The sequence below is a fragment of the Petaurus breviceps genome, unplaced genomic scaffold (genome assembly GCF_028583685.1).
Source record: "Petaurus breviceps papuanus isolate PSGF00001 unplaced genomic scaffold, PetGlider_PUasm1.0 37, whole genome shotgun sequence".
NCBI classification, from domain to species: Eukaryota; Metazoa; Chordata; class Mammalia; order Diprotodontia; family Petauridae; genus Petaurus; species Petaurus breviceps.
The window spans coordinates 98,950,867-98,972,215 of record NW_027186296.1 but is presented as its reverse complement, the minus strand read 5'-3'; the positions used below and the strand labels follow the sequence as shown (position 1 = coordinate 98,972,215).

Genomic DNA, 21,349 nt, shown 5'->3' with positions numbered 1-21,349 from the left:
GATAGATAGATAGATAGATAGATAGATAGATAGATAGATAGATAGATAGATAGATAGATAGATAGAATGTCTACTGCATACCCTAAGGTATCACATTCCCCCCACCCCACTGGAGATTATATAAAAGTAATTAAATGAATGAATGAATGAATTAAAATAAATAAACAAGCAAATAAACAAATAAATAAAAGTAGTAAAGTAAGAGAACAATATTCTCAGGCAAAAGAGAAATGTGGAGAGCACTAGAAAAAATTATGACTATTACAAGTAAAATAAAATCATTTTTTTAAGGCTCAAGGAGTCCAACAAGAATTTATAAAATGTTATTTTGTTTTACAACAGCTGGATGTCTGCAAAGGAATGGTGGCTGAGGGCTAAGGCTATGGATTCCTAAGGCTTAATTGTTTTGCTTTTCTGAGAGTACCTTTGGCCTCTTGGTGTCTTAATATGCTCAGCAGTTCATTGCTAAAGGGGGGGTGTGGGTGGCTCAGTTAATGTTTTTAAAAATTCCTTGTGATAAATAAATACACTGTGTATCTCAGGGCACAGATAGTACTTTGATTAGCACGTGCATGCCCAACGGCTTTTCTTCCTTCCAGCACTAGCGTCTTAGAGTTCTCTGTACCCAGTCTTATACTGTAATTTCTCAAACCCATGCCTCAGGGAGATTGAAAAGGGAATTTAACTTCTGAACCAATAGTTAAGGAAGACAGAGATTCCTAGGTCAAAAATCAGAGGGGTGGAGTTTCAAGACCCTCTTAGTTGTAACAGAAATGGCAATGCAGCCAGTCAGTGAGTCAGTAAGTGAATAATTTTTAAAACGCCTATTATATGTCAGGCAGTGCTTGGGATAGGAGTATAGTTTCCTCCTCCACACTGGCTCCTTTCAACTCTGGATCTATGATCCAATGATTATATCACCTCTTCATTCTCTTAGCATGGTTATTAGGAAGATATTCTCTCTTCATAGTTGAGGAAATTGGGACAGGAAGAGGTTAAATGATTTGTCCAGGAACACACAGGTGGGTGTCTGAGGCTGATTTTGAACTCAGGTCTTCCTGATAACCACCACCTGATGCTACTTCTGATATTGCCTTAGAAAGAAGATTGTGTGGTTTGTCCTTCATTCTCGACATCAGGAAGATGAGACCATGACTTGCAAATGAAGTGGATATAAGTGAGGGAGGATTGCGCAAAGGCACCAGCCTCACTTTCTCCTCTGGAGCCAAATGAGTCCAGTGGCCAGAAACAGATGAGGACAACTGGAGATGGCCCAGAATGCCAGGAAGAAAACAAAAGATTTTGCAAAGCACAAGTAAGGAGACTATGGCCTTACAGGCATGGGGCAGAGATGGGAAACAGAATGTAGTGTTCAAAAAACAACTAGTTGTAGTGTTCAGAAAACAACTGGTACTGCCCCTTGCCTGGAATATACAATGTTGGTAGGGGAATAATGTAAAAAAAGTAAGACTAGAAAGGTAGGTTGAACCCAAATCGTATAGCACCTTATATATCAAGTTCATTTTTAAATCCTAGAACAGGGGTTTTTAATCTTTTTTTATTTCATAAGCCCTTTTAGAGATAATCTCGTGAAACCTATGAACCCCTTGTGAGCATAATGGTTTTAAATGCATCAACTAAAATATATAAGATTATAAGGAAATAAAATATATTGAAATATAGTTAACAAACATTAAGAAAAAACGTTCACAGACCCCAAGCTGAAGACCCATGGAAGTATTAAAGAATGAGTCAAGGCCTCTTTCTCTCTCCTTTCTTTTCTCCTATTCCTCTTCCTCCTTTTCCTCCTCCTCCTTCTTCTTCACCCTTTCTTCTTGAAGAGGACCATGACTTCAGGGAGGTGATGTCATGACATGCAAGTGAATTGGATTTAAGTGACGGAGGGCTGTGCAAAGTCACCAGCCTCACTCTCTCCTCCAGAGCCATCTGAGTCCAGTGGTGAGATATGGCCTTGGATGCAGTGGAAGAGGTCTTTAATAAGGTATCTTTAATCAGGTTTTTAATAGGTAGTCACTTTGACTGAGGCAGTGACTAAGGCCAGGTAATAAAATGAGGCAGAGAATGAACTCTTTACCTACTCAAAAAACAAAACAACAATCTAGACAGGGAAGATCCTCAGGGATTCTTGCCAAAATAAAAACAATCACTATTTACATTGACGCTGAGCCAATCAAGGCCCAAACAATGATCACATGGAGCTTCACTTGGGACCTATTGTTGGCCAATTAATGAGAGTTAGTGATTGGGGTTTAAGGTGTGATCCTTAAGGAAAAGAAAAAGGTTTCAGCATCAAAATCTCCTCTCTTCTTGTTTACTTTTCAGTCCCTTATAATCTTGATCTCAGCTTTATTGCTTAATGTAAATTGTTGTTTACTAACTTCTGAGTGATCTCTTACTTGACAAATCTAAAGGTCTTTCCTCAAGTCTCATCCTTCATTTGAGAGGCAAATTGGTATAGTGAAAAGAGAGCCAGGAAAAACATGGGTTTAAGTCTTGTTTCTCACACATCCTGGCTATTTGACCGAATTCAAGTCACTGTGTTTCTTAGTGCTAAAGGCAATTCCTTAAGATTATAAATTGAAGTCAAGGCATCAACCTATACTGATAATAGCAATTTCCTCATCCAGGAGATCCCTGGGTACCAATTAAATCACAGCTCCAGTCCTATGCTTATACACCCTTCCTGTCCTCTGTGTAGCAATTGACACCCTGTTCTTCACTCTAAACTTTCAAGTACTTACTGCTCTCTCTTTGTTTTCTTCCTACCTATCTGGCCATTCTTTCTCAACATCCTTTGCTGGGCCATCATTCATACCCTCAGCCCTTCACCATGGATGTACCACAAGCCTCTGTCCTGAGCTTTTTTCTCTCTCTACACTCTCTCTTATTGAATTCATTAGGTGCCAAGTATTCAATAATCATCTTTATGCAGATGTTTTATAGATCTATACAAACTAGCCTTGGTCTCTCTCCTAAGTTCCAGTTGCACATCATGAACTGACTATTGGACATTTTCTATAAGATTTTCCATAAGTTTCTCAAACTCAACATGTCTAATAATTTCCCCAAAAGCGTTCCTTCTGAAATTTCCCATTTCTGCCTAGAACACCGCAATCCTTCCAACACAAAACTGGTGTTTTAAAATTTAAATAATTTTGAATGGAAAACTTCCAGAACATATTATATGATTATCATGGTAGCTAAGGGCAAAACTTATTTAGAATATTAACTAATTGCTTAATAATTATGAATAGTAGGACTCAAAAAAGTTGGAGAGGGAAGCCTACTTCACAAATACCTTGAATTGAAAACAAAATTAAACCAGATCATTCCCATGGAATTTAAGTATTAAACTTGAAGAATAAATAGAGGACAAATTGAAAAGGCCTGTCAAGATGAACAGAACCAGAGTCCTATCAATAGCAACAGACTAAAAATAAACAAAATAAAATAAAAATAAATAGCAATAACAACAGAACCACCAAATTCGGTCTGTAACACCACATACCCCAAAGTGCTGGATTAAGAAGTATAAAGGGTTTCAAGAAAGACAAAAGTGGGAAAAGAAGCTGGACTAGAACATGAATATACACATGGGGGGGCATTTGGAAAGAAATTCATATTTAAATTTAGAATTCAATTTAAGGTACAGGAATTTTCACAATTTTAAAATAAAATTCACAATTTTAAGGACATTTGTGGATTGATTCTAAAGATATCTGAAAGGGGGAAGGATAGTAAATTCTTGGGAGAAAACATGGATCTTATTACTACAGAAAAAGATGATCAAGAAAACATCAATAGCTTGTTTAAATAGGACAGGATGGAATTGTTTGAATTTTTGCCACGTTTTCCTCATTTTTATTCTTTCTTCCAATTTGGTACCTATATTGATCTTTTCTCAAACAAGTCAATGTTTTGACTGTAGACAGACAACCAGTTCAGAAATTAATTTCATATAACTAAATAGTCATTATTACTATTATTCCCTTCAAGTCACTAACTAATTTGTTGATACAATATAATCAATTTCATTTTTGGTACCATTGTTCTGTGCTCAGAATCCTTCCAAATCCTAGTGCCTTCCAAATCCCCTCTTGCAGAAAATATTCATGATATATAAGTGAAGATCTTAGATGGTCTTTTGCCTATATTATTTCTCACTCCTCAACTATGGTTTTTACCATCCTCCTTCATGGCAACATTTACATTGAAGTCATTGAATATTGAAGCATATACTGATTTAATTCCAAAAGAGGGGCATCTTATCAAATTTTTCATAAAATTTTTCTTCCTCTTCATCCTCTATAATAGATGCTGCAATTATCTTTATGGTGGTCTCTTTTTTTTTTAAATGGAGATGAGCAAAGGTTCTATGAAATGATATTTCTTGCTATCATTCTATAAATCCATCGAGAAGCCTACCCAAGGCACTAGAAAGCCTTCCTCTGGTTCTTCTATTACTTTATAGTTACCAATGTAGCTTTTATACTATCTACTAATAAATAATTTGCCCAACTTTTTCCCATGTCATATATGTCCTTCATCATATCATTTAAGGCAATTTTTTCCATTATGAGCTATCATTTGTGATAGCAAGGTCATAGAGTGGATAGACTACTGTGCCTAGACTCAGGAAGATTTGGCTTTAAATCTGAACTCAGATACTTCCTAGCTGTGTGGCCTTGGGCAAATCACTTCACCTGTCTGTCTCAGTTTCTTTAACTATGAAAAGGAAATAATAATAGCACCTACCTCCCTGGGTTGTTGTGAGGGTAAAATGAGAAATTGTTTGTTTAAAAAAAAAAAACACTTTGCACAGTGCCTGATACCCTGTATTGCTACATAAATGCATCATTTATGCATTTATATAGCACAGTGTATGCTAGTATACTAGTATATGTCAGTATATGCATAGTATCAAATTAGAATAATATTATGCAACATCGTTGTTGCTGTTGTTGTTACATGCCTCAGTCTACTCACACTAGCCAAGGGTCTTTTTATTTTCCTTTGTCTGACTCGCAATCTTGATTCTTCTGAAATCATGATGTTTCATGATTTTTCAGACACAAAATCATTGGGGAGAATATTGACATTAAAAAGATGGATTGTTGCAGCAATGCATAAGTCAGGATCCCTCAAAACACTAAGCAATTTCTCCAACACAATCTACCTTGACGTACTTTTTTTTCTAAGCAATTTTAGTCTCAGATCACAGAACACCTGAAATGCCTGCCCAAACTTGCCATCAACATGATTTTCCCTCCCCTTGCTTGGTCATGAAGGTTCTTTTACATAAATCAGGCTTTTCTAAGAATTGAGAAAAAAAAAATCTCCTTCCCCTCCTTCCATTTTTCAGAATTATTAGCTTGTTCAAACAAGTCAGGATGGAGTTGCTACAATCACACCTAGTGTATCTTCTCATCTTTATCCTTTCTTCTAATTTGGTATTTCCTTTGACCTTTGCTCTAACTGGTAATTATTTGACTATACACAGACAGCTGAAACTAAAAGACTGTCGCATCTGTAACCAGTCATTTCCCGTCCCTTAAGCTATAGTCAATTTTTTTTTTTTGCTTATGTTTGGTGCCTAGCGTCTTGTGACTCTGTCTTACAGAAAGTATTCGTGATACACAGATGTAAGGTTTGTGAGCAGCCTTCATTCTTTCACCTATCTAAAGTAGTGTTTGCTGTCAATCAGTCAGTTAACAAATATTTCTTGAGCACTCACTATGTGTCAAGCACTGTGCTGAATCTCGGGAATAAAAAGCAAAGCAAAAACATGGCCTCCCATTCTGCTCATTTTCCCAGTGAAGTCATTGACAGTCAAGGTATCCTTCTTTTGGAAATTTTGGCGAAGTTTTCAAAGACTTTCTCCCCTTCTTTCTCTGACATCGATGTTAGTACATCCGCTGGAATTATCTTTGTAGTGGTTTTTGGTTTGTTCGTCCTTCATAAATGCCGCATGGAAAGATGAGCAAGTCTCATACAATGGTTCTTGTTGCCTTTGGAGACATAAAGAAATCAACTTTGCTAATTCTTTTATTAGGTTCTTCAAGGAGAATCCTTGGTGTGGTTCAGTTCCCCGACAAGTGTGACCGCTGGTTGATTATCTGACAAAGATCACACGTTCAGAATGCTAGCATTGAAAATCGTATCTATAGAAAATTGTATTCAGAAACAGGTGGTTCTTTGCACCCTCTTTCCTCGTTTACCACCATCCCTGAGGAAACAGAAGGGGGACTGCACAGATCTAAGGGCTGTTTCATGTTCTAGTATTTTATTCTATGGTGAGAGACTAAAGTATTAAAATTTTCTCCCTGGAGATAGGCATTTTATATACACAAGGTACTAGTGTTAGGCTTATAAATCTAGAGGTGGAAGAGATCCCAGAAGCTATTTCACTTAACTCCCTCCTTTTACAGATGAATAAACTGAAGTCCAAGAAGGTTGTGAATTGATCAAGGTCACATAGGAACTAAGCATCAAAGGTAAGATTTGAACCCAAATTCTCAGATTCTAGAGCCAGTACTACTTGCATTGTGCCATGATGTTCCCCAGCTCCCACCCATTACAAGCTTTTTTTCCTGATAAAAATAATGGCTAATTTGATGTGAACACCCCATTGTGTTATTATTTTTCATGATTGTTATTCCAGTTACTGTTAGGGATCCTTCTAATTCTAACAGTATTCCAGTATCTGGGTATGATGGGAGCTCTATAAACCCCAGTGACTCCTGTTATTATAAAAATAAGATAGAAGAGATCTCCTTATATGATTACTTTGTTTTTCATTGTTAAACACAAACTTCAATGACTCTAGGACTTTGTTTTAGCTAAAATTTCTTACATTTTCTGCTTGATAATTTCCCATGCAAACTAGAAATCATTGTTCCATGGAATCATAAAAAATATTGCATTTGAATGTAAACAGTGGGAGGTACCATGAGCTATATACATAATAAACAATGGGAAAATTCTCAACAAGAAGAACAGACATCCAGTGGATTTTCATATTTTCTTTGCCTGAATTACTAAGGTAGATTGATTCTACATTTCTTATTCACCCTTCAGTTGTTCAAGCCTTGACTTCATATTTCATAAGCAATCCATGGCTTAAAATAAATCCATGTGACTCATAAAACTGTCCCAAGGAAAAGAAGCACCCCTCCCTGAGAAAGTAGAACAGTCAAATATTATTCCTTATTTTTCATTTGGGGTACATTTGGTATTCTAAAATTTCTTAAAAGAATGTGATTCATAGTAACACTGAATTACAACCATTACTAGCAATTTTGGTGCCCAGGGCAGGTAGCTAGCCTTCCCAAGATATACCAAAGACACACAGAGAAGCAGGATAGTGTTGGAACCATCTTTTTACATTTAATATCTACTTTTATCAAAAGTTAGAATTTCTTAGTGTCATCTATAATCCTCTTTTTCTGTTCTTTCAAAGACATTTATGTTTGTTGGTGTCTGTCAAGTTCATAAAAATATTTTTTTTAAGACACACCAAGGGCAAGAGGTACAAAATATACCATCTTAAATGAATTATTTAGACAAATGCAGTTGAGAGGTAAGGGAGTAAGCCAATTATTACAAGGTTACTGCTATGGAGGTTGCTTCTGATTAATAGGGCATAATGGGAAGGAGATGAGGGAAAGCAAGATGGAATCCCAAAGAACTCAGCGGGGGAGAAAGAATTAAATCCTTCTATTTTAACTAATTATTCTTCCTATGGACTTAGTTATATCTAAGCTGCTGGAATATAAGTGCTTCCGACCTCTTTTCTTTTTTAGAATCATGTTGATTCTGGATCATTGCTCGTGGCAAAGGAGTAGTGACAAGATTTTGTTCTTTTCTGAAAGATGAGTTCATTAAATTGGTTCTGTTGTTTGGGGTTTAGGTGGTAATCCTGCTGGGATGGCCAGACAAAATGAACTCCCAAGGACAGTTTTCCTGCTGTGTGTGATATGATTGCTAGAGAGAAAGAAGAAAGGTGTCTCCAGTCAGTCAGCACCCTAAGCATGTTTATACAGTTCAGATTTGATGATTTGCATGTTTATTTGAGACGGTCACTAAATCTATATTTCAGAGAGTGTCGGAAGACAAAATCCTTTTACAACCTATATCGTTATGTTTCTCTTGTAAATCTGAAAGATCACATGGAACCTTGGGAAACCCTAAACTGTGGACAATTTCCAAACTGAAGCATAAAGATTAATCTTTGGAAGCAGAAGGGAAAAGGAGGGGTGAAAACCCTGTTTCTTTTTCTTTTGCATGCTTTCCAGAAATTAGGACTGCCATACAATTTAGACTCCATGAACATCTCCTTCTAAAAGACTCTTTATGAAGCAATGACTTCACTGAGTAAATGAGAACCATAAAGAATGATAACAGCAAAAATCTTCCTCATTTTTTTTTTGGTGCGTTACATTGTTGCCGCCAGAAATTATTCTTCAATTTAGGATTGAAGGAAGGAAAGAAATATTCTTCTCATCTCTATATTCATCATCATCATTTTGACTGAGCCCATGACTTCCTAGGTATGGGGAGCTCTCAATGAGGAATTTCATCAAGCAGTGCTCCCCCCTCCAAACAAGAACACCAGAGGCAAAGGAACTCTGGGAAGAGCTAAGACCATGCCTCCTCCTGTTCACTTCAGCTGTTATCCAACCATCTTCACAGTCAAATCCCTTTCTACATCTAGCTTTGAGAAGTGTAATCAAATCACCACTATCATTACCTAGGGAAATGGTGCGTTCATGGATTGCTCTATGTGATTGTCAGACCTCCCTTTCTAATACTGTTTCCCATGTGTTACTTTCACCATGAAACATATATAAGTACCCTGAGGGTAAGAAATTTCTTATTTTTGTATTTGTACACACAGTACTTGGCACACAGTAAGTGTGCTTTACTCTAAGGAGTTGCCTGGGACACTGATTGTGTGAGTGACTGTTGCAGCAAGCACCCCAGCATCCCTAGGGTGGCTGCCAACACAGATTCTTAGATCTGCTTCTAAAGGAAAGCAACTCAAAATGGGTTAACAATCTTGCTTTAATCAATCAAAAATATATCGTTTACCTAGTTTAGGGGAAAAAGGTCAGCACCCCGAACTTCAGAGTATACAGACAGAAACATTTCAAGCAAACAGTACCAAGGCAGAATTCCTAAAAGTATGCACAGGGGAGACAAGGAATACCAAGCAGGCAACTTCCCTCAGTTTGTTCAGGTGTCCAGAACCGAAAAACGTTCACATTATATTTATGGAGTGATCCTTCTCTTCTCTTTCTTTCTCTGTTTTCCACAAACTCTGAATCAACCAATGTTTAATAAGTGCCTACTATGTGCCTGTCACTGAGTCTCACATACCCACAGTTGGCTTCTAGTCCTGCCTACTCCAGTAATGACCAGTGCCAAGAAAATGTCCTGGAGCTCTCTTATATTTTAGGGACTAATCAATCACTGATGTAGGTAGCTGAAAGAACTTTGCATTCTTCTTTCTACCTTTCAAATATAGTTTCACCAGAGTGTAACACTTTTAAAAACTCCTAATTTTCCCAAGTTAAATATTTCCATAATACTCAATAAATACCCAATTCAGTAAAACTCAATGGTAGTAATTTTTGAGTTATTAAGATATACCTAAAATTCAACAAAAAAACCTTTTGTGAAAAATGGAAAGTAGTCTGACAGAAGCAAAATCTAGACTAACAACTCACACTATATATACAAAAATAATCTTCAAATGGGTATGACTTAGACTTAAAAGGGTGACATCATAGACAAATTAGAAGAGCTATATTTATTGTTTTAATGCTTTTATTTTACCCAGGATTACAGACTACAGAATCATCTCAGAAGGGAATGACCTCTGAGGAAGAGAACATTCAAACAGAACCAAAATACAAATAGTAAACAAATCAAGAGCTTTAGAAAGTGAAAGATGCTGTAACTTAGTTGCAATAAGGTGCTTTATTCCCCCCAAATGGGTTCAGATTCTTTTCAATCAAACTATTTCTTCATGAAAGAGGCAGTGTTGGGTTCTTGGTAGGGAGGAGAAAGGGTTAGCACTGGGCTGGAAATTAAAAATACAAACAAACAACTGAATTCTATCCTCAGTACTGTGTTGAATTCACTATGAGATCCTAGGAGTCACTTTGTTTTTCTCATATTTGGACATGGCCAATGAGAGAATTTGTCTTGCTTGACTATATTTGTTCTAAGGGTGGTTTTTTTTCTTTCTTTTTCAATGGTGGGAAGGGAAAAGATATGGGAAAGAGAAAAGGTGGGTTTTTGTTAGCTGAAAAAAATCCATAATTTTTTTTAAAAAGTCATCTTTAAAAAAGACAATTTTTTTCCTTTTCTCATAAAATCCAAGTTAGTTTAACTAATTAAATCCTAAGGCTGCCACACCTTCAAAACATCTGCTTATGGTTATTGTGAACAAAGACTTAACTCTGTTAATGTGCTAACTTTGAATATATACCAGAAATATAGTTCCCCTTAATATCTGCCACCACTAATGCACCACTAACCTCCAAATAAAGCTTATTGAATATTTTTTGGTAATAAATCAGAGAATTTCAGAGAGAGAAGTCATTTGAGAGCCATTCTTTCTGTTCTAGAAATGAAGGTTCAGAGAGGTAAGTCTTATCTAAGAGAGTTAATGGCAAAATTAGAATAAGGACCCAAGTGGGCATGTATTGTTAAATTATGCCAATAGTTTATGAAATACTAATAGTCTACTCATAGTCTTCAATGCTAATTGTCATCAAATGACAAAATTGTGCTACAACAAATAATTGGGACACCATCAACAAGGCAACCCAGCCATTAGGTTTCCCAGGCAGTTTAAATATTATTTCCCTGACCATTAGTTGTCATCTGTTTTAAAATTCCAAGGGAAATTGAATTGTATATTCTATGTAGTATAGGATATTAGTGTGTTCAAAAAATAAATCCAACCATTAGCAAATCCTTTTAAGAGAAAATTTTTTCAAAAATATTCCATTAAAATTAATTTTTGCCATTTTTTTTTTACCATTTTAAATACACCAAGCCATGACAGCTGATAGAGACTGACATAGGAATTAAGGCCAGAGTCAAAGAAGGATCTCACTTACCCATAATAGCTAATTACCTCTAATAATATTTCCATAAACAAGTAGTCTGAATGTTCTTATGACTGACAATCAGTGGAATAGTTTTAACTAAGAAACAAGAATCACAAATTTGAGTTGAAAAGTATCCCAAAGTCCTTTGACTCAAATCTGTAACCTAACCAGAATCCCTTCCAACTCATAGTCATCTAGGCTTTGCTTCAGGACTTCCAATGAGAAAAAACACACTACCTACAAACAATCTATTCCTTTAATGGAAAGCTTTTGTCATTAAGAATTTTCCCCCAGGAGGCTAGGTGGCATGGTGAATAGAGCACCAACCCTGGAGTCAGGAGGACCTGAATTCAAATTCTGCCTCAGACACTTAACACAAAAAAACTAGCCGTGTGACCTTGGGCAGGTCACTTAACCCCAAGTGCCCTACCTTCCCCCCTCCAAAAAGAAACAAAACAAAAAGAATTTTCCCCCTTATATCATCTCTATATATGACTCAAACTTTCCCCTTTGCTCCTAGGTCTGTCCCACAGGCCCAAGGAGAATCCTCCTTTCAAATAAAACCCTCCAAATACTTGAAGACAGTTAGCATGCCCCCTTTGTCCTCCCTTCTCCAAGGTAAACATGCCCAGTTCCTTCAACCAGTCATTACATGGCATGCATTAAAAGGCCTTCAGCATCCAGCTGGCTTTTGTCTAGACAATCTAGTTTTTCAGCAGCATCTAGACACGGCATTCATCAGCAAATATAAAGTAATTCCTCTGTATGCAGAAGACTTTCACAACAATGATCCTCAAAGTAAAAACATGCACCACTGTTCCTGGAAAATGGCAATAGACTGAGATTCATACCTGTCCTGGGTCCAGCACATCATACCCAGGCATTCCAGGCAAACTTCCCAGCTTTCTAGCAGAAGGAGGGAGACAAAAAGGCCAAAAGAGGAAGTGAGAGTAAGTCTCCTACTGGTCAACCCTGGCCTGATAGAAAGGGAGCCTCCTATGACCCTTCAGCCATGGTGTAGTTGAGGGGGTCCAATGCTTCCCAATGCTTCAGCAAGGAGCAGAGTAAGGGCAGGGAGCAAAGTCAAAGCCCTCCAAGAGTCTCTTCTCCTGGTCAATCAGAAACTTTGGGGGTGGGAAGAGCAGGAGAAGCAGGTTCTCAAAGATTCAAGAACAACCGAATATTATATTGAATGAATGTTGTGGAAAATTACTGAATCACAAAGGAATGAAAAAAATTAATGGAAAATTCTATATAAATGATGGATAAGGAAAAAAAACATACGCAATCAGTACAGCTATAAAAATGTGGGCAAATTGACAACATGCCAAAACTCAGGGAAAATATTGGATAATATGAGTGTTTACTTAGATGGTATGTTCTTTCTTATTCTGTTGTTTAGGAAACACTAAACTACTAAAATGTAAGACTGAAAACAATTATTACTGAGGAGGATTCCATTTTGAGTATTTTGGGATTTTGTATGATGTGTCAATAAATATATAGTTATAAGCAGTTTAAGAGAATAAAAACTGGGGACCAAGAGTAAAACTTTGTTGTTGCAACCCAGATTGTACAGAATGTACTATGCCACAAAGGTATAACAGAAATTTTTTGGCAGTATTTGATGCTATGGAATCCCAGGTGGGTTTTCCTTACACTTTCTCTTTTTCTTTTCTTCCATCAGTCTTGGAATTTGGAGCTTCTGATTTGAGAGATTGCCATTACCAATGTCAATTTCTCAAGTAATCACTAGGTATGTAGAGTGTTTAGTTTTTGTATTTATATTCTCAGCATCAAATACAGTGTTTGACATATGTATGCACTTAAATACATGTTGATATATATGCAGTGAATGACATTCTTATCTTGAATTATCACTTTATTGTAGACTTGTTTCACAGACTTGTTTTGCTTAGTGGCTATATATACAATACATACATATATTAGATATAGATATTATATATATATATATGTTAGATAGATATGAATGTGGATAGATAATGAGAGACAGAGATAAATAGATAATAATAGACAGATTGACAGATAATGATAGATGATGGGCAGACAGAAAGATAGATAGAAGGACAGATAGAAAGATGTTAGACAAATGATAGATGGATAGATGATAGATAATGACAGATAGATAATGATAGACAGACAGATAGAAAGATAATGATAGATATAGACAAATGATAAATGAATAGATAGATAATGAGAGTTTAAAAAGATAGATAATGATAGTCATATAGACAAATGATAGATAATGATAGACGGACAGATAGCTAGATAGAGATGATATAGAGACAGAATTATAGATGGGCAGATAGACAAAAAGATAATGATATATAAACAAGCCTAAAATAAATGATATTCAAGATGAGAATGTAAATGACTACAAAAAGAGCCAGCACAGAACATTCAAGGAAAAAAATAACAGGATGGTTATTAATACCTGAAATCCAGCTGGCACAACCCAACTGACTTTATCAATTTTTGATGGTAAGTTTCATGTGATATTCTTTTCACTTTATGCTCTGCAGACTATATATGACTTACAACATTATGCATTTTTCATCCTACTGCACTATTTCCCAAAAATAATTCTTCAGAAAAGGTATCTTTTTTTCTCTTAAAATAGCTGTTAGCTACAAATATCTTTTGATTCAAAGATCATCGTCCTCAACTAATTAAACACAAGGGAAGTTAGTCCGACTCCACAAATGAGTCTATATGCCATATGCATGAGCTCTTCAAATGACTCTCTATATTATGCTTTTGCTTACCTGAGCACATCTGGTATCACCCTCATAGAACCTAAGTTTCTTGAACACAGAGTTTCTGTCTGTATATCCCCAGAACTTAGCACAGTTTGCTTTACCTACTAGCACTTTTAAAATGGTTGTCCAATAGAATTCAATTCCTGCAATCAAATTCATTAAAATTTGTGTTTGTGTGTTTCCAACCTCACTTCACATAAATCTTAATAATAATGCAGAACAGGAGTTCTTAGCTTTTCTGTGTGTCATGGGCCCCTCTGGCAGTCTTTGGAAGCCTATGGACCTTTTCTAAGAATGATGCTTTAAATGCATAAGATACAAAGCATTAAAAAGGAATTCAATTGTTATAATACAGTTATTAAAATGTTTTAAAGCCAAATTCATGGACTTTAGTTTGAGTCCCTGATGTAGAGGAAAAAGCAGTGACTGAGAAATGACCTAGGTCCTATCCCTGACTCTGCCAATTGAAGAGAAGTCTCTTAACTCAACTGGACTTCTTTTTCCTCAGTTTAAAATAAGCAAGTGTAATGCCTAGCAAAGGCAACTTCCCAAGGTTCAAAATACCAGCATAGGAGCTCTCCATTTTATTCAGTGAAAAATTAAGAACAGAGAAAATCAAAATATAACATCATTCAAAATACAGGATTTACTAAGTGTAATTCAATAATCTCCAAGTACTACCTCACCCCTGGACATTACATTCATTTAATCAATTACAAAGTCCCTGTTCTAAATACTACTCCACCCCTAGGCTGTACATTCATTTAGTCCATCACAAAGCCTGTCTTCTCAAATGGAGATTAGTTTCCAATCATAAGTAAAGTACATTAATTTGTTCAATCACAGAGCACAAAAAAGTCAAAAGTTCCCTACCCTTGGATTACAACTGAATAGGCCATCTACCCCAGAGTTACAACAAGCTTAAGCACAACATTTAATACCCAAAGAGAGGTCTTTTCTTCATCTTGACCCAAGGCAAGTTCTCAGCAATCTTTGTTCCTGGGGAGATAAAGCCTAGAAAGGCCACAAGATACATTGCCAGTGTCTTCATTAATTCACTCTCTGTCTGCAGAACAGTCTCAGTAGCTCTGAACCAACAGCCAGGTTCCCGGACTTCTGCAACAACAGCACTGTCCTTCACCAGTGGACAAATCTGGCAAAACAACGTCAAAACAGACAGACAAAGTACCAGCATAACAGCCATGTCTCCTCAGTCCTTGGCAGCTCTGGGTGGCAGCTCTCAAAAGTCCAATTCAAACTGGCCCTCAGCAATCCTCTCAGTCTCTCTCTGCCTCCAAAAGTTCTTCTGCCTTTCTTTTCTTGTGTCTCTCTAAAATTTATGTCACCAGCTCCTCCCAGTTCAGCACTCTCTTTTCACATCAATAAGTCCATCCCACAAGTGGGATTCACAAGCAAAGTTTTTACACAATCAATCCAAAAACCAAGCCAATACAGGGGGATCTTTAAATTACATTACTATTACAGCAAGTTGGACTTGATTTTAGAGCCCTTCAGCTCTAAATATTCTGATTTCTAAATGAAAATTTTCCTTCTAGTCTCTTGAAATAATTGTGGAGAAATCTTTCCAAAAATTTTTGAAATGGTTTCATCTCTTGTCTTTGGAAAGAATGGAACTGCAGGTATATTTTTAGAAACACTGGCACCAGGAATGTTTCACTGAGGAAAATCTTTGCCAGGCTTAGCCAGGTAGTTAATATTTATCCCATATCACTTGAATGATTTTGCGCCATATAAATTAAACTCCTTAGTTGTAGAAATAATGTAATACAGTAAGCCAAGGATTCAGGGCAAGGAGTTAGTTAGCATTGGTCAGGGAAATCATTACTTTGCTCAGGTCTAGAGATGGTTGTATAGTCTAACTATTAGACCAAAGGCTTTCCTTGGTTAACTAGAGTTTTCCCACAGTGGCCTCCAGTTTAAAAATTCTGTTAGCAAGAATGCTTTTGAGGTGATGAAATACAATTAACAATTGAATCTAAGAGACTTTGAATTTCTAAAACTTCAGGTATTTTTTTTCCATAAGAGCTGTCAATATCCTTCATGAGTATTAAGGGTTAAGTGTAGCCTCTGGAAAGAAGTTGGCAAATTGTCCACTGTAGGCTAGATAGCACCAATTGGCCACTCTCCCATTGGGCATATGCACTCATTATCTATAAAGATATTTGCTCTGCTACCTTTTCTATATTACCTTTTATTTGCCATCTGTCTCATTGACTTCATCTATCACTTAAGTTACGATCTCGATATTTATTTAATGAAGGAAATGCTCCTGTGATTATTTTTCCATTTTTATATCAAATTCAACAGGTGGAAAATAGAAATAAGGAGTTTAAACCTTAGAAACAATACAGATTGTTTGAGAGTCCTTTAATAGGTCTGAAGTTCAGCCCCCTCATCAGCCTCACCTTATAATCCTGTTAGGAAGATCCAATAAACTTCTCTGATACTGTTCTCTTCTCTGATATAGGCTAGTCATATTCCCATAGGAAAAAATGTGGAAGAACAAAAATTTCAGTGAAAATGAAATGACTGAACTTTGAGGCCTAAATTATGCATTAATGAAATGGTCAAAGGCAGGAAATAACTACCAAAATAGGAATCATCAACAGGAAAGCAAATTTCTTCATCAGGAACAGCTTGATTGACATAAAATATAGGAAAGCTTTAGTTATACAAAATCATCTCAAAGTCAATTGAATTGAGGAATAACAGGGTTCAGTGGGTTTTGCCTGAAACTGCTATTCACAGCCCTGTTTGATCTATCAACAATCAAATAGATTTTATTGAACACCTATCATGGCAGTAAGAATCTATGTTTCTGTCTGTGCTGTTTATCATTTTTATCAATGATTTCCATACAGGCAGAGATAGTAGGTTTTGCAAGTTTGCAAATGAAACAAAACCAGAATAGGTCGCTAACCCACTGGATGATGCAGTTGGGATTAAAAAATGCCTTGACTCAGTCGGGATGCAAAAAAAGTTGGAATTTGGATGAAATTGAATAAGTTCATTTTTAATAGGAGTAAATATGAGCCTTCTACTTGGGTTCACAAAACCAGCACCATAAGTATGACAAGAGGTGACATGATTAGATAGAGGGTTATCCAAAAAAGATCTGAAAGTCTGAGTGGACTGCACATGGACATGACAAACAGAGAATAAGCAATAAGCTCTTAGGCTTCATTGAGTGAAGCACAGCATTCAGGAATGAGGAAGCAATGGTCCTTTGCTTTGCCTTGGTCAGATCACATCTTGAGTATTGTGTTGGCTATTGGCATCACATTTTAAGAAGGATATTGATAAATTGTATACCATTTAGAGAAGCATAACCAGCATGGTGAAGGGTCTGGAGTTCACCTGTAGAAAGAACTGGGGATGATTAACCTGGAAAAGACAAAAAATGGTGGCAGGGTTGGGGGGAGAAGATGATAGCTGTTTCCAACTATTTGTAAGGTCATCATGTAGACCTCTTTTCTTGGTCCCATGTGGAGTAAAGAGATTTAGGTTTGATATGACAACAAACAAAAAAAGAGTAGAAAGGTGTCATGCAACTGCTCTGGGGCTAGGCTAAGACTCAGTTCTGATGCTTTCCATTCTGGTTGCCTTTCCACCTCTCCAGTCTTTAAAAAAAATGTCCTCCTCTCAAAGAAAACATTCCAAATCCCATCTTCCATAGGAGACCTGCCCTGTCCTTCAAGCATATATGTAATAAATTATTTACATATTGTTTCTCTCATTAGAACATAAGCTCCTTGAGGGTAGGGACTGTTTTTTGCCTTTCTTTGTGTCCCCAATGCTTAGCACAATGCATGGCACAAAGGACACACTTAATGTTTGTTGATTGAGTGACTTTAAGAACAGAGGTAGTTATACCACATGATGTTGTCTCTCATCATTCAGCAGTCAATAGACTAAGACCCCTTCAAAAGTTCAGTACTAAGGGACAAGACTTATTCCAAGTACAGTTTTCTGCTTACTTACTCATTGCTACTTCACAGAGACACAAGTGCTGAGTACCAGCAGTCCCTGACTTAGGAACACTTATGAAGGGCCATACATGCAAAACGGGATGAATTTAAATCCAAGTGCCTTTAGTTCCCAGAGCCTCAGATTATTTCCTGTGTTTGCTCACCAATTCAGAAAAGAGCTTCCTTCCCTCATACATGTTGCTTGTTAGCAAGGTATTTTTTATCTGGAAAATCATTTAAGAAGTTGTTTCACTTTGCAACTCATACCTCTCAGGGATGTTGTGAAGAGAAGTACTTTTTAAACTTAAGTGAGCTGCTTATCAAAAAGTAATCATTCTCTTATCCAAGAATCATCTCCTGTTCTGTTGGTGGGGAGCAACAGAAAGACAGCTTAATTTTTTATGTAAATAAATGAAGCATTTCATTTGTGGCAAGGCAACCTAGCTGAAACAAAGGTGGGAACCCCCAGTTGTGGTTGTGCTAGGAAATTATGTTCAGGGATGGTGCAATCAGTCCTCACATTTAAAATGCAGGATCAATCCTTATCGATGGGATTGGTGCTTTGATCTGAACACTGGCCCCTGCAATTTGGCTGCTGGAGAAGAGTGATTGGGACCAGTGAGATAAGGAGCACGAGGGGCGGGGGGAGTCCTGGTGGAGCAATGCCATGGGGTCTGGGGCCATCTGGGAATTTTGCAGGTGTGTTCTCTTGTGTCTCAATTGTGTCTCGGTAGAGAGTTTCTCTGCTGAGGAGGAATCTGAGAATGTATATCCTATGTGTGTTCTCTCCATTTAGTCTTACCCATCTACGTCTCCTTTAGTTGAGTAGCATGGGGCTTTGGGCAGAGAAAAGACCCTCTGGTATTTTATATTTAATATATATATATGTGTGTGTGTGTTATAATATTATATATAAATATATTATATATAGTCATATATTATATACATATTATATTTAAAATACCCTGTTGTGATGAATTTCTGCCAGTGGCCAGCAAAACCTGAGTCCTTGTCAATACCTCTAGGATCATTCTGTCTCTTTTCAGTAAAGACTAATGACAAGTAGAAAAGTGACAAGTAGAAATTTAACAGATAGTTAGGGATGTTTGCAATAATTCCATCAATACTATTGCTCAGGCATATTAAAGACATGTGAGAGGGGCTTGCTCTCTCAACCTGGGCTTGATCAATAGGTTGGCTCCTTAGTTTGGTTAGCAGCGACTCCTGCCTCTCAGAGTTCTAGGGTTAGCCCAGAGGGGTGAAGGGGTGCCTCTTCCACTGATTATCATTTGATATCAATTAGATTTAAGTAAGTTTTAAAAACGGAAATTTACTAAGGTGACAGAGTAAGAGCAGTTGGTGCAAATCATCCTCCCCACTCCCCAAATGGTGGGACACACTTTTACACAAGTACTTATAGCATCTAGGAAAAGTGGGCTCCAGCTTAGAAAGCCCATATGGCAAAGGGGTAACGCCAAGTTCCAGCGGCCCGATGTTCTCTTCTCCCCTTTGAACAGTCTTCATGAAGCTCCTCTTAAGCATGGTAGTAGCATTCTGCTGGGCTCCTTGTAGAGTCCTGAATCTGTGTATCTAGTTTATTCTCAGATCTGACACTATTATCTACTGCTGTCTGAGGACTGCTAACATAACTTTGGGAAGTCCAAAATCTTCCAATCTTGTAATTCTGGTCAAGACATAGGAAGGGAGGAGACAAAGCTTCCTTTATCCCCTACCTCCTTAGCAATTCCTTCTTAGGGACTTGACTGGAAAAGCATCCACCACCAGGCTGTCCCATCACTGGAATGCTGATTTCTGACCTGATCTGCTACTAAGTCAAAGAGGTCATTAACTGAGTCTCCTCATCCAGTCCCAATTCACATCTTATGTAACCTCATTTCATTTCATCCAATGGTTTGAAGACTCCACTCTTTTCCAAACTTGATTAACTAGGTTGTTCACACTTAGTTTAATGCCTTTGATTACTTCATTCAACTGAGATGTTCTTACCTAATGAAAGGGTATCCTAGTATACAGCAACTTATTATTTTAAGTTGTATGAAGTGTTTGGTTGATTCAATTGACTGCCAAAGTTGACTTCACAACTTTTTTTTTTTTGCACAAACCTATCATTTCATCTATGTAAAGAACTCCAAATAAGGAAACTTGCCCTGCTCCACCCCCGCTTTTAAAGCAGATTGGCAACCACTCTGTAATTTATAATATTAGAGCATTGCTTAGGGGCACTAAAGAACAAATGAGTGGCCCAGAGTCAACTGGCCACTCTGAGAAAGTGTTTCTAATCCCAAACAACTGACTTAGAGGCAAACACTTAGGACAAACCTGTTTGTAATTTGAGGCCAAGTGGGAAAAGAGGATTGTAAGACTGACTAAAGATCTCTGTTGCACTGAGCTCATTGGAAAATTTTATAGAGAAGATGAGTCTTGGGACAATCATTTTTCCAATAAAAGTGGGCTTCAGTTCTGGTCACAAATTGCCCAGTGAATTCATGAGCCTTTTAAGGGTACAAAGCTCCCATTATTAATGCTGGTTAGTATGTGCCAACAAATTCCACGTTTAAAGACTCAGTAATGCATCCTTTTTGGTACTAACATTTTCTCTTTTCAAATTACAGAATTTGAGAGTTAATTCTCCTTCTACCTCTCTGACATCTCTTTCTCATACTTCTGATTTATCCTCTAACTCATCCTAACTGAGTATTTCCCAAGGCAATTTTCTAGGAAATTCCAGTAGTCTTTTTCTATATACAAATACACACTTTCTCTTAGAGACCTCATTAGTTCCCTTTGGGTTAAATGACCATCTCTATACAAATGATTCACAGATCTTTATATCTAGCACTTAATCTGTTCCCTGAGCTCCAGTATTGCATCATCATCTTCCTCACAGGATATTTAGAACTGGCTGTCTGGGAGATATCTCAAAATAAACAGGTAAAAAACTGAACTTATTATTTTTTCCCTAAAACTCACCCCTCTTCTAAACTTCTCTGTTTTTGTTCAAGACCCTACCATATTCTAGTCTCTCCAATTTGTGCCCTCAGAATTGTCATTAACTCCTTCCTCTCTCTCACTCCCCCAAAAGCTGCCAAATTTTGCCATTTCTATTTCCACATTTTATTTTGCATCCAACCCCTTTTCTCACAGGCATCACTTAAATTCATGCACTCATTATTTGTCAGCTAGATTATTATAATCTCCTGATGCATCCCTTCATCTCAAGTCTCTTCCTACTCTAGTCTGTCCTCCATCCTGCTACCAAGGTAATTTTCCTTAAGTTTAGATCTGACAATGTCACTACCCTAACTCAATAAACTCCAGTGATTCCCAATTATGACTTCCTGAGGCAATTTTCTAGGCCCAGTAGGTTTTATATATATATATATATATATATATATATATATATATATATATATAT

General features: G+C 37.0%; 1 long non-coding RNA gene across 6 annotated transcripts in view; it reads left to right on the top strand.

Annotated features, from left to right (window-relative positions):
• Positions 1-717: 717 nt before the first annotated feature.
• Positions 718-21,349, top strand: part of LOC138169560 (uncharacterized) — a 41,697-nt gene continuing 21,065 nt past the window's right edge. For 3 of the 6 annotated variants that reach the window (XR_011170387.1, XR_011170384.1, XR_011170383.1), the window contains exons 1-2: positions 718-1,315; positions 6,450-6,515. This is a non-coding gene — a long non-coding RNA (uncharacterized lncRNA). Of the gene's footprint in view, positions 1,316-6,449; positions 6,516-12,831; positions 12,901-21,349 lie in introns of all 6 variants that reach the window. The other 3 variants (XR_011170386.1, XR_011170385.1, XR_011170388.1) reach the window with 3 other exon arrangements.